Below are 16528 nucleotides of genomic sequence, written 5' to 3'. Positions count from 1 at the left end.
TGAGCGAGACAAAGGCGGGCGGCGGTGCCCGGGCGGCGGAGCGCCAGCTTCCCCGCCCGCCGGCGGGCCCCGTGGGGGGCCCCGGGGAGGGCCGGCGGGGCCCGTGGCCCGGGCGCGGGTTGTCGCCCTCTCCCGGGGAGCACAGCCGCCCGGCGCGGCCTGAGAGCGGCGTCCCCCGGAGCGCCGCCCGCGTCACCCCCGCCGGCTGGGCCTCGCTGCCCCGCGCAGCCCCTCGGGGCGAGCGCCGGGGCGGAGGCGCGGGGGCTGTCTCAGCGGCTTTGCTCGGGAGCCGCTGGCCCAACTCAGGGAGGTGCGCGGGTGTTCCAGGGGAGCGGAGTGGAAGAGTTCTTGAAATTTGAGCTGCTTGTCGCCGAAAAAGGACACTTTTCTGGCAAAATTAAATATTTTGAAACATCTTCTTGTGTCGATTCCAGTAAAATTTTATTTAAGGAAAGCAAAGATAAATCTGAAGCAGCCCAACGCTTGCAGAATAGAATTGGGGGTTGGGAGTTGGCTGTGGTCCTCTCAGTGACTTTTCTGCAACCTTGTATGTATACTGGTATGTATAAAGCCTGGAGGTCAGGGACCTGGATATTATCATCAGCTGAAAATGAGAATTTTTTTTTTAATTTTTTTTTTTTTAAATTACTCTCAAGATATTTGCTCTTATTCCATTTTTGGTATGGAAAATATTCACAATAGCTGATTTTTGGTGAAATGGAAAATCTTACTCCTTCTGTCCCCCGTTCTTTGCACTAGGGTTTTGAATATTGTCTCTAGGATGCTTAGGAGCAAGGATGCTGGGAGGCTGGCCCATCCCTCTCTTCTTGCCTGAGCATTACACTGGGACTTTGTAGATCACATTTGGCATTGCTGCCCCAAAACTACCAGGCAGATACAAACTTAAGATTGCTAATTATGTAACAGAAGCAGTAAAACTCTGTCACATACAATATTTTGTATTATTCTCTGACATCATTTATTTGACAGGTTTGTCCAGTTTCTCTCTTTTAATTCAGAGGGGGAAAGCAGTCCCTGCAGGGGCTGAATTTTTTTGGAGGCAAAGTGCTTACAGCTCTGTGACTGACAGAGCTCTGTGCATTGAGGATTTGCAAGGAAAATGGATTGCCCAAAGAGCTCTTGTTCTGTGTTGTCCAGGAAGGCAAATGCGTTTAATATATGTACAGCATCAGTCAGAGATGGGGCTAGCTATGGTTTAGTGGTGAATGTGAAGTCTTGGGAAAGAAGAAAACCCAACCAACTAAGCAAACTGAAACCCAAACCAACCAGGAAAAACCAACTACCATAAAATTATTAGAAAACAGAAAAGGAAAACTTGCAGACATGGAATTGTTAATGCCTCCATCCACTTTTAGCCAGCATTGAGGAAAACCCTGTAGTCTGTAAAGGGAAAACCATGAAGTCCATAATACAATCCGATGCCCAAGGCACATTCTGAATGTCCTTTCTGAATCCCAGCACCTAGTCCCAGTGAGAAAGTAAGACCTCTTCCTTGCAGGCATGTCAGGTTTTTCTCTGTGTGGTGACAACAGCTTGCAACTGTGGATAAATTAAGATCGTTCATTTAATTTGAAAATAGATACTTTCTTTCTGTGGAGCTTTGTGTGTCTGTAACCCTCTTTGAAGAGGGGAGACTAAGGTACAGAAAGGTGGCATTTCACAGTTGGAAGTCGAATTGAAACCCAAGAGTTAGCTCCAAATCCATTTTGTTTAACTAGCAGCTTGTTAAAGGTCATCAACAGTGTAACAAGCGGCTTTTTCAATGTCCATGAAACATTTTGAGATCCTCTGCTTACAAGCATACCATAGTGATAGTCTGGTGGAAGGTGAATAGAGGGGGAAGCAGGTGTTGAGGTCGTATTGCTTGTGACTGTGTAACATCTCCTTGCTAAGTCTGTGGCAGCAGAGTAGCGGTGGAGGTGGAAAATGAGCTGTTTTATTGGGAGAGTTCAGAATTTGGTGTTCTTGCAGCCAGTCCTACATCAGGTTTATAGAAGTTATCAAGGTGGGCTAAAACAAGAGTTGTGGATAGCTTATTGACATGTGGGTTCAGAGGAATCCATGTCTATCCAGATCTGAGCATGCATATGGAAATGATACCTGATAGTAGAGACTTTGGATTCGCTGACAATGTCATAGCATGATGTGGTGCTGAGCAGTGAAAGGCAAATTTAACCTTGAAGGCAGAAGCGTGTTCCTGACTTTGAGTGTAAGACTGGAAGAGTTTTTCCTTTAAGGTGGTGGACTTGACAGTCTTTAAATGGAGGTATCTTTTTACAATCTTTTAATTCAGCATCTTGGAGAAGTTCTAAGGAGTGAAGGTGTAGGGATCCTTTTGGCTTTGTGATTTGTGGATCTATTTAACGTCCACAGTCAAGAGCTCTGGAGTTTTGCAGTGTCCTAAATGTGCTTGCAATACCTGTCCATTTGCTTAAGACGATGACTGCACTCATCTTGAGTGCTTCAGGGCTGCTGACAGTCACTACATTGTGTCCAGGAAGGGTATTTCCTCTCTTGATGTAATTAGATGAATTTAGTTTTTGCCTTCCTCTGAAGCATTAGAAATGAGCCACAATAGGGGACTGAGCATGCCAGGAAGGAGGAGGTCTAGGGGCAGTGGAGGAGAAGGAGAGGAAACTCTGCACTCTTCCCAGGGGAAAACCAAACATCTTTTTACTGTCACTGTGTGCTTTGATGGTAAGTCTTGTTTGTATCTTCAGAATCACATAGAGTCTGAGGCCAGGCTTTGTAGGTTTCCTCTTTTCTCTGCAGCATGGGATCAGTCACTAAGGGCCATCTGTGTGAGACTCGTTTGAGCAGTCCTTTACCAGTTTTGGAGTTGCTACATTGTCTGTGGCCTGATTTCGTGTGTTTTGTTCATGGTATGCAAATCTCATCTTTTTAGACTAAAGGACTTCTGTCCTTATCCAGGTTGTTGAGCTCTGTGGCAAGAAACTGCATGAAATTTTAATAACCTGTGATATGCAGGAGGTTTGACTGGAGTCCTTTCTGTTCTTAAACTTTCTGACAGAAGAAAGAATTTTTTTTTCCTTGTGGAAGATGAAGTATCCTGAAAAAGTTACTAAAAAATGAAAAGCTTGGTATCTTGAGGAGGCCTAAAGGGTAGTGGCATGAAAGAGACCTACTTGTTCTGATGGTGAAATCATAAAGTAAGGGGAAATTTTATTGTTGCCAGTCTTACCTTAGGATTCATTGGTTTTGAATTGCATGTAATAAATGCCATACCTAGGGAAATTACATCAGGCTGTGGTGTTGTTTTGTTTCTGTTTTTTCTTTTTTTTTCAGTCTCAAGCAGCCTGCTATTACATGGTAAGAGAAGACAGGTAACAGCATGACTAATTAAAGGGTGACAGTGCTTCATTCCCTAGGACTAATTATTCTGTAGAAAATGGGTCAATTACTTAGAGAAATTATTTGCCAGCAGGAGGCTGGAAGAACCTGTTGTTACTCCTCACCCTCCTTGTGTGGGAAGCACTGCCCACCTCCATAGGCAGTTGCCTATGGAGGTAAGCTTTCAGATGCCAGAGCCAAGTCTTGCAGATGGGGAAATGGACCTGAGCAAACTTAAATGTGGTCCCTTCTGTCCTGTGTGATCCTGTCTAGCTTCAAATGAAGCAGTATCCAACAGAGGCACTCCTGAGTTGGATCTGAAGTGAAAGGCATGAAGTAGAACAATACAGGTGGGAGTTCTCGTTCAAAATAAAATTTTCCTTTTGTGGAAGGTGAAGCATTTGTCCTTACTTTTTCTGAAAGAAGATTGATTATCTAGATAGCTAATGTTTTCCCACTTAAAAGGTATTATCTGCTTGTAGCTTGCTTGGTGTGAGTTTGTAAATTATCACTTTTTACTTCTTAGATTTGCTTCCTATATGTATTTTGGGGATTCTCTGGTGGCTTTGTTGCCTGACTTGCTTGCTCTTGGCTCAGCAGGCTTAGTACAGACTGGGTGGGGGAGTGGAGTGCTGCTTTGTCTTGTACATCAGAAATAAACTGGTCTGCTTTTCACACGTCTGTGGCAGTATGTCAGGCAGGAGTATCCAGATGGCTTCCAAGCTCCTAGGTAAGGTGGTTGTGCAGGCAACAAGAAAGAGTCCTGAAAGACTGCCAAAGTGGGCAAAGGCTTTGGCTCTGTAGAAACAGATACCAACATCCATGCCAACTGGGAACAACACACTCTTTCTGGTTAGTCAGTGTGCTGCATTCCTGGTTGTTAATGATAGAGCCAATAATGCCTAGCCAGAACTTATGCACCTGGCTAAAAAGAGTGTAAAAGATGTGTATTTGCAGGTGCATACTCCTCTTTAATGTGTTCTTAGAGGCTAAATAAAAGCTGCACTGCTGTAGAAGTATGTTTGTAGTTACATCTAAATGAGAATGCCTGTCAGTTACTAGTTCAGAGATGTCTAATCACTGCATAGAGGAGAGCACTGTTTTACGTTACCTTGTCTTTCGTTTGGGATTTTTATTAGTGTCAGTGCACAGGAGTTCACCACAACCTTGTTTGAAAACTCCCCCGCCCTCACAGGCTTCTGTCAAAGCTGGATTAAATGACTGAGGGAATCTTCCCTACCACAAATGCTGTCTTCCTTTCATTGCATAAGAGCCAAGTATTAGTCCTTAGAGAAGTGTTGATAGCATAGAGTGGAGAAGCTGCTGTTTGACTCCTTCCTTGCTGGATCTTTGATTTCAGGTGCACCATATATTGAAGCTGGTCTATATGAAGGATTCAAAGTGCAGCATGTTTTTTGTCCTGTTGCCCTTGACTCTGCTGGAAGCGTGAAGGAGATGATGAAGTACTTCTGAAGGAGGAAGTTCTCTCTTTAGGGTAGTTGTGTCACGGTGCTGTGTGTACTGCTAAATGTCTTCTAGGGGTGCGGAATTTGTTTTCATTTTTGTAACTCAGAATACATGCACAGAAGATGATCAAGCTCATTTGACTCCACCAGCCTAATCTGGGCTGAGAAATACGGGCTGGGGCTGTGTCTGTGCAGAGCTCTAGCTAGGCTGTCTCCTTGCTGCTTGCAGCAGAGAGTGCCTGCTGATAGTGTTCTCTCTTCTCCTTGGTGACCAGCTTAGCAAAGCTGGGCTTGCTTAACCCATGGGATACCTCACACCATGTATTTTTGAGTTTTGTGTCAGCAGAGGTTTATGGTAAGGATGCTTCCAGTAAGTTCTAGAGGAAGAAGAGTTATTTCTTCTTGTGATTTCTGGTGCTTTCAAGATGTGTATATAGTTTCCCCTAGCGGCATGATAGATGCCATGTGATTTGTTGCGTTTTGATCCAGCAGTCCTTTCTGAGGCAGGTCTTGCAATAAGCTTTCAATTGGAAGTGGAGTTGTACAAGAACTGCAGGATGTAGGGCACAGTTTATGGAAATACTTGAGTGTCTTCTAGGAAGAGGGGAGCAACTGTGAAGGTAATATAGTGATTACTTAGCAATATAGAGCTTGGCTGTTGTTGCTTTTGATTTTCCTTTGCTGCTCAATACTTTACTATGAAGATGAGAGACTGAGTTTCCAAAACAACTTCAGTCGCTTCAGCTGAAGGAGGGTAGTGTGGTGTTGGGAGTGCCCTGGGCAGCTAAGCTGTTGCTGTTCTGTGCAGTGGAAGACTCAGGTGTGTATACAAAGTAGGTGGTTTACTATGATACATTATGTGAATGTGCAAAAAGTCAACATCTTGAAATCAAAGTCCTCCTGTTAGATAATTATATCCTGTTGGAAACAATGCCTCAGTTTGGTGGTTGTACTATTTGGTATTATTGCTTGTCATACAGGAAACTTAAATGCTTAATTCTTTTGTAGATTATCTAGACTATCTAAGACTGTAATTAGTTTTTCAAAGATCAGATCAGTAAGTAGAGTACCTGCTGATTTCTAAAAATGTCATGTATGCACATGTTCAGATTCAACTCTGATTTTCATGGTATGAGCTCCCAGAGCTGCCATAATGTTTAGTACTCCAGTCTCAACTTTCAGTGTGCTGCCGTGTGTGGGGGGTGGTGAGAGTAGGTATTTTGTTTTCTTTTTCTTCTCCCAACTGTGTATCAGACATAGAAAAGTGTGTCATTCTGATGGAAGAAACATGGTTTTCTTGATTCGAAATCCTTGTTTTGAGAAATGATGACTGGAAAATGTCATGACAATGATTAAAATTTGCTACACTCTGGACTAGGTCTTTGCAATGTTTGGAGTACTAAAAAGCTGTTAGTGCTAACAGCAGCACTTCCATGGCATCTTTCATCTGAGGATCTCTCTTAATGAATTTTCAGTGTGTCTCTGTGAGATTGGTGTTATTAGTGTCATTTTTGCAGGCAAGTAGATAAAATAAAATGCTTGTATAAGCACATTGAGCAAGCCAGGAAAAAAAACAGGAATAGAATTCAGGAATACTAATGTTTCAACCTGTTTTTGAGCTGCTGTCTTGTACTTTCTCTTCTGCCAGAGAAGAGACTAAAGTTGTTAATTTTGGTAGCTTTTTCCTCCGCACCCACCCCCCGTCCTTTCCCCCCCCTATAGGGTTAGGCAGCATAAAAGTGAGACATTATTATACAACATATCTAAGTGTGCATGTGATAAATGAAAGAATGGTAATCAGATAAGTTGCTAAGCAACAGTACCCTGCCTTCATTTACCAAAAAGCCAATGAGTTTGCTTTCATGATGTAACATGTGTTCTGTACTTCTTCATAAAGCAAGTGTAGGTGGACTTCTGTAAGAGTTGCTCCTTTTAATTCACCTGCTTAACCTGCCATACTGTGAGGTCAGATCTGACCTCAGTTTTAGATAAAAGTGTTCACAGGACCTGAAATCAACAGAAAAAAAATACTGGATGAGCTATTAAAGATAATGAAGCATATGTTTGTCAGTGTATTTAAATAAATAACCATTCCCTCTCGAGGGTCTGTAGGTCTTTGGTGGTTCAGCACCTTATGGAAAGTAATTTCTAGCTTATCCATGGGACTACGAAAAATAAGACAATGAGTGAGAGATTTGTGTTAAAAGATACATGGCAGGGATATGTGGCAAGCCAGGAGAAGTCTTAAAACACTCCCAATGACCCATTAGCCCAGAAGTGTTGAAAACTGTGGTAACACATGAAAACCTGAATACAAACCCAGCTGGTTCATTTTCATTGCCTTAGCAGAAACAGAATGGAAAGAACTTAAGCAGGGATAAGTGTACACAGAGGAAAAAGTAAGTGAGAGTCTAATAATATAAGACAGATCTATCAGTATGAAGGAATTTGATTGTGTTTGTTTGAAACCCTTTTCATTTGAAGTTTTTTTAGAAGACAGATTGTGGGATAACAACAAAAAAATACAGACTCTTGGCAGTTATTCTAAACAAACACATTTCTGCCTCTGTTGATAAAGAGCCACAGAAGCATTTGCAGATACTGTGGCTGTGGGCATCTGCCCAAGCCTTTTCGGCTATTGGATGGCAGTGGTTTTAAAAGAAATCTGAAACTGGAGGTCTAATGTGCTTCTCAAGGCTTTGCTGGGGCTTTTTGTAGACTTAGGGGACCTACCTGGAGGTATCTGGGAAAGGATGCACCTAACCTTGGAAATCACTTGATTTCCAAGTTACTGAAAGTTGTTGCTTTTACAGAGTTGTTTTAACAATTACTTTGTTGTTGTTGTTTCAGAAGAGAGGCATTTCCTTTTCGGGAGGTGAGGACTGTGTAGCAGTGTGTTTCCTATGTATCTCTCCGAGGTAATGCAATCTGTTTGGGAAGGAAACTCAGCCAAACCTACCATGTTTTGTGTTCTGTCTACTAGTCTAGGTTCAGAGATGTTCAGATGCCACCTGGTCTGTGTGCATGTTCAAGAGTCCCCATCAAAAGGCATGCTGGGACTTCAGTCAAAAGTGGTCTGCATCACTCTCCGTATAAGTCCTGTCAGAGCAGGGCGAGTTTCTGAGAAGACAGATGTTTGCTATTTCCAAATTTGGTACTTCCCAGGAGAATGCCAGCTAAGACATGGAGCAGTGCTGTGACTTGGTTTGTCTGTTGGACTATTGATCATTGGATAGCTGCGTGGACTTCAGGTTTTGGTTTTTGACTGCTCTGGAAATTACGAGAACAGAAGGAGGAACACACAAGTAACCACTTCCCAGTCGGGAATTTGGTTTCCTTTTTGTTTGCTTGTTCTCTGTATTCTGATTGGATGAGTACTTCTTCTAAGTAATGCTAACGTACAGTCCTCAGCCTGCTGACAATATGAATGTTGGTGTCTACGTTAGAGGAACGGTCAGAGCATGGGCAAGTGCTGTTTTGGGAAGCCTGAGGCTGGCCTAGTAGTGGATTTCACATTGTAACTACTATGCAATTGAGTGGTCACACCACTGTTGCTGTTTTTCAGTTGGTTGGGTTGTGTTTTGTTTTGCTTTGCTTTCTACTACAAACATTGCACATTTTTAATCATTAGTATTTGAACACAGAAAATTAATTTGTTTGCAAAAGGAAAAACAAATCTCCTTTTCTGGAGAGTTTAAGTGTTGTAGTAATTATGTGAGCTTTAAGGTTGAACTTTTATCTTCAGCTCTACCTCTGCTCATGTGTGTTCAAACATAGTCTTTCCTAATTAAGAGTTTATTAAATGATTATTTTCTTTCAAATTTAAATTACATGTGTAACTGAAGGGGTGTGGTTTCTCCAGCACCTCGAGTTCATAGAAATGAAGCTTCTTGTGGAAAAGGAATTTCTTTCTGCTGGATGGTGGCCAGTGAGCCAACTCTAAGAGGTAATGCAGCTGAGAACTGCATTGGGATAGCATGGAGGAAGAATTCACATGACTGATGAGCTCCTTGGTCTGTCTTCTGGTGAAGCCCCATGGGTGACCTTAGTGCTAGTGCCAATGGAGGGCCTGTGGTGTTAGGTGGGCTTGAAGCCAGTGTTTCTGCATTGAAGGATTTAGGAGTGTGCTGCAGAGTTTTTTGATGTTGTTTGTTGGGGCTTTTTTTTTGCTTGTCCTGTTGTATGATTTTGTTCCACACTCTCTTACAATTTGGATTATAGACAAATAGCTCTTACCATGTAAAAAGCGTACTCAGTATCTTTGTGATTCTGGGGAAACACTTTTCTTTGCATGTGTCTGATAAGTAGTTCAATACAAAGCTATATTCAGCTGTGACAAAATGTGTATAATGGAAGTAGAATACAAGCAAATAATCTTTAGGAGCATCACTTTTAGAATAGAATAGAATAAACCAGGTTGGAAGAGACCTTCAAGATCATTGTGTCCAACCCGTCATCCAACACCACCCAACCAACTAAACCATGCAACCTAGCACCCTATCAAGTCTCTTCCTGAACACCTCCAGTGATGGTGACTCCACCACCTCCTCGGGCAGCCCATTCCAATGGGCAATCACTCTCTCTCTGTAAAACTTCCTCCTAACCTCCAGCCTAAACCTCCCCTGGCGCAGCCTGAGACTGTGTCCTCTTGTTCTGGTATTGGTTGCCTGGGAGAAGAGCAGAGCTAGCTAACAAACAAGTTCTTTCCAAAGCTGATCTACAAATACCTAGCTGTTAAAAGAGCAACTATTTCTCATAAGTGAGACTTCAGAATAGATGCAATCCTCGGTGCATAGGCAGAAAGTGCTAAATGTATCTCTATAGTACCCATGCTACCTTGATTTATTTGGTAGTTTTTTGCTCTTTATTGCACTGTTAATCTTGGAGAGAAGATTTTGTTGGAGGAGGGTTAGTTATTTAATCTTCATTTTTGATTGGAGTGTTTTGGTACTTCAGTGTCACCTAAACAAAAATAGTGTAGTGTTGTGGGGTTGTTTGGTTGGTTGGTTGGTTTGGTAGTTTTGTGGATTTTAAAAAATACTTTATTTTAGGGAAAATGTTTCTTTTGAATTCTTGTTGGGACTTAGGTGCTCAAAAACTCAGATTCATTAGGATAACATGAAGATCCCATTTGTTACAGTCTGACACAAATGTCCTCATTCTAACTTCTTCGCATGCAACTAATCCAGAAAAATGCTATCTCTGTATAGGCAAGACCTTGGAGTGTCAGAGCTGTGAGGCTGACATCAGTACGATGTTACATACTTGAGCGTTGGAGCTGGCACCTTCAGTCGTGGCTTCTGTGAAAATAGGGAGCCTGGCATCCTGAATGTCAGTGCTCCAAAAGAAGCAGAAGTACAGCTCCAGCTCATGGACTCTGCTTGGTTGGGTCATGTAGCTGTGCTGCCCAAGCCCAGAATGGAGGTGAAAGGCGATGGGTCACTGGAGTGGGGGCAAGAGGCAGTGCCAGTGCCCCCAGGAATGGGCTAGAGTGGAGGGTAGGTGGCAGTGACAAAGGCCTGCTTACACAAAGGTCATGCTCTGGCTCAGAGAAGGGAGAAGAAAAGTGTGGTGATTGCAGATGGGAAGAGGAGAGCAGCTATAAGAGATAAGGAGTCAGTGTTAGGAGAAGGGCGATGAAGGTGAAGAGGAGGCAGCAGTACCCCCAATAGCTGGGGTACTGGCCAGGAAAACAGAGATAACGCACTTTCTGGTGGACACTTCAAGGGTTAACTGAAACCTTGGCTGAGATGGTAGCAGTGCGAAACCTTTGGTCACTGGCTCCAGTGAACTTGTTCTGTGTGTTTGCTGTGGCAGGGATCCATAAGGACAGTGGAGAGCTGAAAGGCTCAGCCTCACCAGAGGAGAGGCAGCTGCCAGGGAACCACCCTGGGCAAGGAGCAAGTTCAGGTGCCTGCCTGGGGCTCTGAAGAAGTCAGGTCTTGCAGGGCTCAATGTACTGCAGCTATCCATATGCACAGGTCTTTTAGTGTTTAAAGCTTCTCTTGCACTGTTTCATTAACATCAAACTGTACTTCTTTGGTTTAGGAAGGCTGTCTGGTTGGTGTATTAGCTCTTGGGCACACACACCTGGTCTGAAAACAACTGGCATCTGAAACAGCTGAGACTTGCTGGAGGCAACCTCCTTGACCTGCGGATGCTGTGAACCAGGAGCTGACCAAAAAGTGGGAGAACTCCAGGAATTCCTTCTTGGCAAAGGTAAGGGCTGGAGGGTAAAACTGGTGGGAGTGCACTCAGACTGGAAAACCAGAGCGGTTGTGTGAGTACAGAGCTATGTTGTAGGTGGGACCTTTGAAATTCAAGTACATAGAATACATAAAGGATGGTCAAGATGGCAAGTTATTTCCCTAGGTTCAAACTGCAGGACTCTTTCTGCAAGTGTAAGATGACTGTTTGCACACATCACCCTTGATTTCTGTCTGCTTTGAGTCACATCAATCTGCTTGCTTGTAATTTGTATTTCTAACTTAGGCTGGTGATATTGTCTCTTTAAAACCTTACACTTGAATAGCCTTAGCTAAAACAATCAGGACAGTGGAGCATTATCTCTGAGCTAAACCAGAGCAGTAGGTGAAGAGCAGAGGATTGCTCTCTCCAGTGGTAAGTAAGATCACAGGTGGGAGTTGGATGATGAGGAATCTATTCCTGGCCCTAACAAGCAGTGCAGTCTCTGCACCTGATTCACCAGTGTGAATCACTCTACTAATCTTTGTAGGCTTGTCTTGCCACTCTCTTGTATGTATGGCAGTCTGTTACACTTGTACAGAGTGGATGTAAAATGCTGTCAAATCAGAAGGGTAATTTATATTGCAGGGCAAAATTTTATATTGATGCTAGTAGATGGACTGGACATTGCTAGGACCAGACCAATGATCTCCAGAACCTGCAGCATTCTCAAAGCACTTTGTTTATCTGCAGTGTGCAATATGGTGCCCTAACAGGAGGTTAAGCATGGGTGCTCTGATACAGTTTGCAGCAGTTCAGGCTACAGTATTGTTTTTCTTGTTGTGACTGAGGTTTCATGGATAGGTCAGGCAGAGTACCTCAACTGGGAACTCATTTTGAGTATGTAGGTGCTATGTATCAGGAATTCAGATTAATGTAGCACCTTCCTTCCTCAGCTTGTCCTGTCTCAGGGGTCTCATTATCCTCTCTTAGTGGTAGTGCCCTGAAGATCCTATGCTGGATATTCTGTTGTCCCACTCCTGTAGGTATTCTTCCTGTGATAGACCCCTGTTGCTCTCTGAGACTGGGGAGCAGATCCATCAACTGCTGAAGGAAAGAAATAGACTTACAAGTTTGGATAAGCAGGGATGGATGCTGACCTGAGTTCCAACAGTGATCTTGTGGCCCATTGTGTAGCTGCATACAGAGCTTCAGTTGATCAATAAGTGTCATTTACTGAGCAGTACTGACCAGTGCTGCAAAGTTAATGGCGAAGCTAGTGTCAGCAGAAGGCTGGTGGTGATGGGCTGAGCCTTGGAATGTCCAGCCACTTTGTCAGTGATGCAACCATGAGCACTTCTGAAGAAAGCTGTGCCTGGCAGGTGCACTGGTGTGTGGTACTATTGCTGTGAGTAGAGCATATGCTGCTTATTGCCTGCCCTCAAGAACCATCAAAAGAAGCACAGACATCTCCTATTACTGTTGAAATAAAAACTGAGTGCCATACAGGCACAAGAAAACATAGATCCATTGGCAGCAGAACAAGACAATGAATTATTCATTCCTCCAATGCCTCCTGTGTGTTCCATCCACTTGGGCCGTTCAAGATGCTGTCTGCTGGAGATGCAGACAGATCTGCTTCCAAAGCCGTTAGGACACAACCCTGAAGACTATGAGCACCAGCTTGTCCTTCATGAAATGGCTTGTATGTTGTTGTGACATCCTTCAGAACACAGAAGTAATCTTTGATCATCCTGTGGCTGTTAGGAGGAACTCCTATAACACTGGCAAAGCTGGGATGTGTCAGGTAATGCCAGCCTGGAACTGGCCATAAGGTGAGATGAGTTCGGAGTGAGATGGAAGCACTGACTGCTCTGGCCCATTTTGCAAACAAGGAGGTGGGGAGGCTGCAACTTTTGTGCAGATTTTTACTTTTCTTTGGTAAGAGAACTTAGTGTGACAGTTTGGCTTCTCAGCAAGACAGAGCTAAGAACAAAGTGTCATGCTAAAAGTTCCCTAAGCACAGGTAGGGCTTTTCTCTCCACGCTGAGTGCATTAGTGGAGAGGAACTTACTTAAATGGCTTTCTGGGAGCGTCTGTGAAATGTGTATTTTTTTTCTCAACTTGCTTAAAAGTCATCATTTGTCTTATGTAACAGTTGCTAGTTGGCATCTGAAGTTGAGAGGCACTGAGGAGCTGCAGAGACTAAACTTTTCCTATTTTCCTTCTGTGTCTTCTAGAGTTGCTCTTGGTTGTTAGGCTTTTGCTGTGAAATATTCTGATTTGTAGTGTGGGAAAAGCTATCTGTAACTAGCAACTGCTGCAAAAATGATGGATTTCTTAAAGCAGGAGTTTAAGCCTTGCATTTACAGTTGTCTTGTAGTGTGTCCTACCCCTCTTTTAAGGCACTTCAAATGTTCTTAAAGAGCTTGTAAAACAAGACACTAGCTTGTGTCCAGAACAGTTTTCAGCTTTTCATTATGCCAGCTAGCTGGATTTGCCCTAGAGTGATCTGCCTTTGGAGATGTCCTAGTCCAGAAGGTGATGGAAGGTGTGGAGGCTAAGATAAAATCCTGGACTGTGTTTGAAGAGTCCTCATTGAAAGAAGTGGTAAAAGCCTCCTTGGAGGAAGATTGCCCAGGTGGATTGAGAGGTGGGATAGGTTTCACAAAGAGGGTTTGTAAGGAAAAAAGAATTGAAAGAGTTGGTCTTGAAGCAGGTAAAATGTGTTTGCTCCCCTGTTGTCTTGACAGAACTAAGAGGACAAACTGGAAGAATCCTTTACTTTGGATTTTTGTTTTAATCATTGAAAGAAGTAGACAAACAGAGCCGGCGATGGATTTGTGGTTTCCATGGTGATGTAGCTGTGGAAGCTTTTGTACGGCTGAGCTTCACCCTCTCTGCAATCACACTTGAAGTCCTTGAGTAGTCAGCTTTCCTGCCAGGGAAATGTAAATACACATCAAACATGGAGATGGCTGAAATGCAACTGTACATTCATGATTTGTTACGTTTGCTATATTGCCTGAATATGTGGATGCTGGGAAGCTCATCTCTGTCATGGTGGCTTCTTTATTTGTTGTCCTGTCCTGAAACTGCATCCAGCTGTCTTGATACCACAGTTCTTCCTCCACCAGGCAGTAACATGCTGACCTGTATACTTTGCTTTCTCTCATATCTACATGCACACACATCCCACAACACTGATGCTTGTGACTTTCTCTGCTCACCCACACGGATTTCAAGCATGCACTGATCAAGAAATGTGTGCCTAACTCTTTCAGGGCATGCTGACTGATGAGAACACCACCTTTTGAAACTTTAATAAGTGCACTTCATGCTATTCATAGCCATTGCCTCACTTTTTACTGTAGGCCACAGAAACTAAGTCTTGGATTACTTCAGTGGGCATTTTCAGAGTGTTTTAATAGTCAAAACAGGTCCTTTCAAGGATTTTTCCATATGGAGGGAGCTGTTTGTGACTGAATGGTTGGTTGAATTTGAGAGCTGTAAATCTGGCTTTCAAAATAAGATGGAGTGTGGAATTTTTCAGCATTTCTGCTGGGGGATTATCAGTGGGCTCTAGAGATAGAGAAAGGAAAAAGCTCAAGTGTGAGTGCTGCCTGGATGCACACATCAGACAGTTAGACATATACCAGTCCTGCACACCCACTTTCATAGTCCAGTCTTTGTGAGTCATAGGCATTTGTGCCTTGTCTTCCTTTTCACTCATTGCTGTTTGATGCTTTTTGCCTTCTCCCTCAACAAACCTCCCTTACCTTCGGCATTTGTTTTGCTTGTCTGATGTAATGGGTCATTTGTTCCTTTTATAGAAAGGAATGCTGGTTATTTTCAGAAGGCTAATTAGGTTGCTAATGAGAGTCTCTACTGCAGTAATGTTTTCTTTACTCACTCTTAAATGCTATACAGATGCTTACTGAATATGCTGTTACAGATGCACTTTGAAAGAAAGATCCCTGAAAGAAATGCTTTGGGTAAACTTAGGAATCCATGTGACACGTGACTGAGCAATTGAGATTGGTGCTGAGAGCTGCCTTGTTGTGCAGCCTTTTGGCTCCATGTGAATTTGGTGCTTCTGCAAGTGACTAGTTGCTTTCATTCTCTGTATTACAGTTTTGCTTGATGGTTTTTGGCTGTATCTGTAACCAATTGTGCTATCTGCCAAATTAATCTATAGTAAAATGCAGCCCTCACACCCAATAATATAGGCTAATTAGCCAGATGGCAGCCAGAGGCACAAGAGATGGAGTGACTTGTCCAAGGTCATGTCAAACATAGTAATTCAGACACAGGTTTTGTCAGTCCTGTGTTAGTGTGCTGCACTATTTGGCCCCTTGTAGCTCTCTTAGGGCCAGCATAACTCACTGCAAGGCTTGCATGAGTTGAGCAGAGCAGCTCAACATCATCCATGTATCCACCAGGAAGGTCTTTTTACTTTTCTGAGTCCTGGCTGCTACTTGTTTCTTTCTTTTTTTCATCCTTTGTTGTAAAAATCAATGCCTTTTAGAATTGCTCTGAGAGAGCTTTGGTTTTAGTACTCCCAGGATGAGAGGTGTTGGGATAGATCTCCAGCATCAACCATATTTTGAATACTGAGCCTTTGTGCAGCTCTGCAGAAGAGCTTCACTTTTTTGGCAGCATCCTCTGATGTTCAGTTTAATTCTTGAGTCTGCTCTTAGTTTGGAATTCTTTATACACTATAGCTCTAATAGAGAAGATGGTGAAGGAAGGCTGCTGAATGGGGGGGCCTCTTCAGGCCTCAGAAGGTGCTCCTTATGCTTACATGCTGATTGTCAGAGATCCAGTTGGAGAAGAAGATCTTTCAATCTTGTGGATGCAGTGCAAAACTTCCTATGTTGTATTGTGCTATTGAAGTTATCTAAGTGCAGGTGACTGGAGAGTGAGTTAGGTGTAAGAAACCAGAATGAGAGGACACAGTCTCAAGCTGCACCAGGGGAGGTTTAGGCTCGAGGTGAGGAGAAAGTTCTTCACCGAGAGAGTCATTCACCATTGGAATGTGCTGCCCAGGGAGATGGTGGAGTCACCGTCCCTGGAGGTGTTCAAGAGGGGATTGGACGTGGCACTTGGTGCCATGGTCTAGTCATGAGGTCTGTAGCGACAGGTTGGACTTGATGATCTTTGAGGTCTCTTCCAACCTTGGTGATACTGTGATACTTGAAGCCATGGTTTAGTTAGTCATGAGGTGTTAGGTCATAGGTTGGACTTGATGATGTCTGAGGTCTTTTCCAACCTTGTTGATTCTATGAAATGCCCAAGAAAACTACTATCAGCATGAGATGGCAAAAATCAACCTGCAGGCTTTTTTCCAGGAACAGGTGTGCACTGTTAGAACAATTTATATCTGTGCTCCACACAGGCATGACTGTCCTGGCTCAGGTGCATTTGTTTGAAAGTTAAATTTGTGTATCTTTTAAGCTGTGGGAACAGACAGTGGAGATACAGCAAAGCAAGTGGGTTAGCTG

General features: G+C 43.3%; 1 protein-coding gene across 9 annotated transcripts in view; it reads left to right on the top strand.

Annotated features, from left to right (window-relative positions):
- The window catches only part of TMEM229B (transmembrane protein 229B), a 31060-nt gene that overhangs the window by 488 nt on the left and 14044 nt on the right, over nucleotides 1-16528 (top strand). For 2 of the 9 annotated variants that reach the window (XM_054161603.1, XM_054161607.1), the window contains exon 2: nucleotides 10887-11057. The exons of 1 other annotated variant lie outside the window; for it this stretch is intronic. The gene's annotated coding sequence lies outside the window, so the exon portion shown is untranslated. Of the gene's footprint in view, nucleotides 1-4432; nucleotides 4836-5335; nucleotides 5459-5606; nucleotides 5659-7688; nucleotides 7915-10886; nucleotides 11058-16528 lie in introns of those variants that run through there. 6 more of the 9 variants (XR_008462250.1, XM_054161604.1, XM_054161601.1 and 3 more) reach the window with 6 other exon arrangements.

Source organism: Dryobates pubescens, chromosome 5 (assembly GCF_014839835.1).
Source record: "Dryobates pubescens isolate bDryPub1 chromosome 5, bDryPub1.pri, whole genome shotgun sequence".
Classification (NCBI taxonomy): Eukaryota; Metazoa; Chordata; class Aves; order Piciformes; family Picidae; genus Dryobates; species Dryobates pubescens.
The sequence above is the reverse complement of the archived record's forward strand: the minus strand, read 5'-3'. Positions and strand labels throughout refer to the sequence as shown.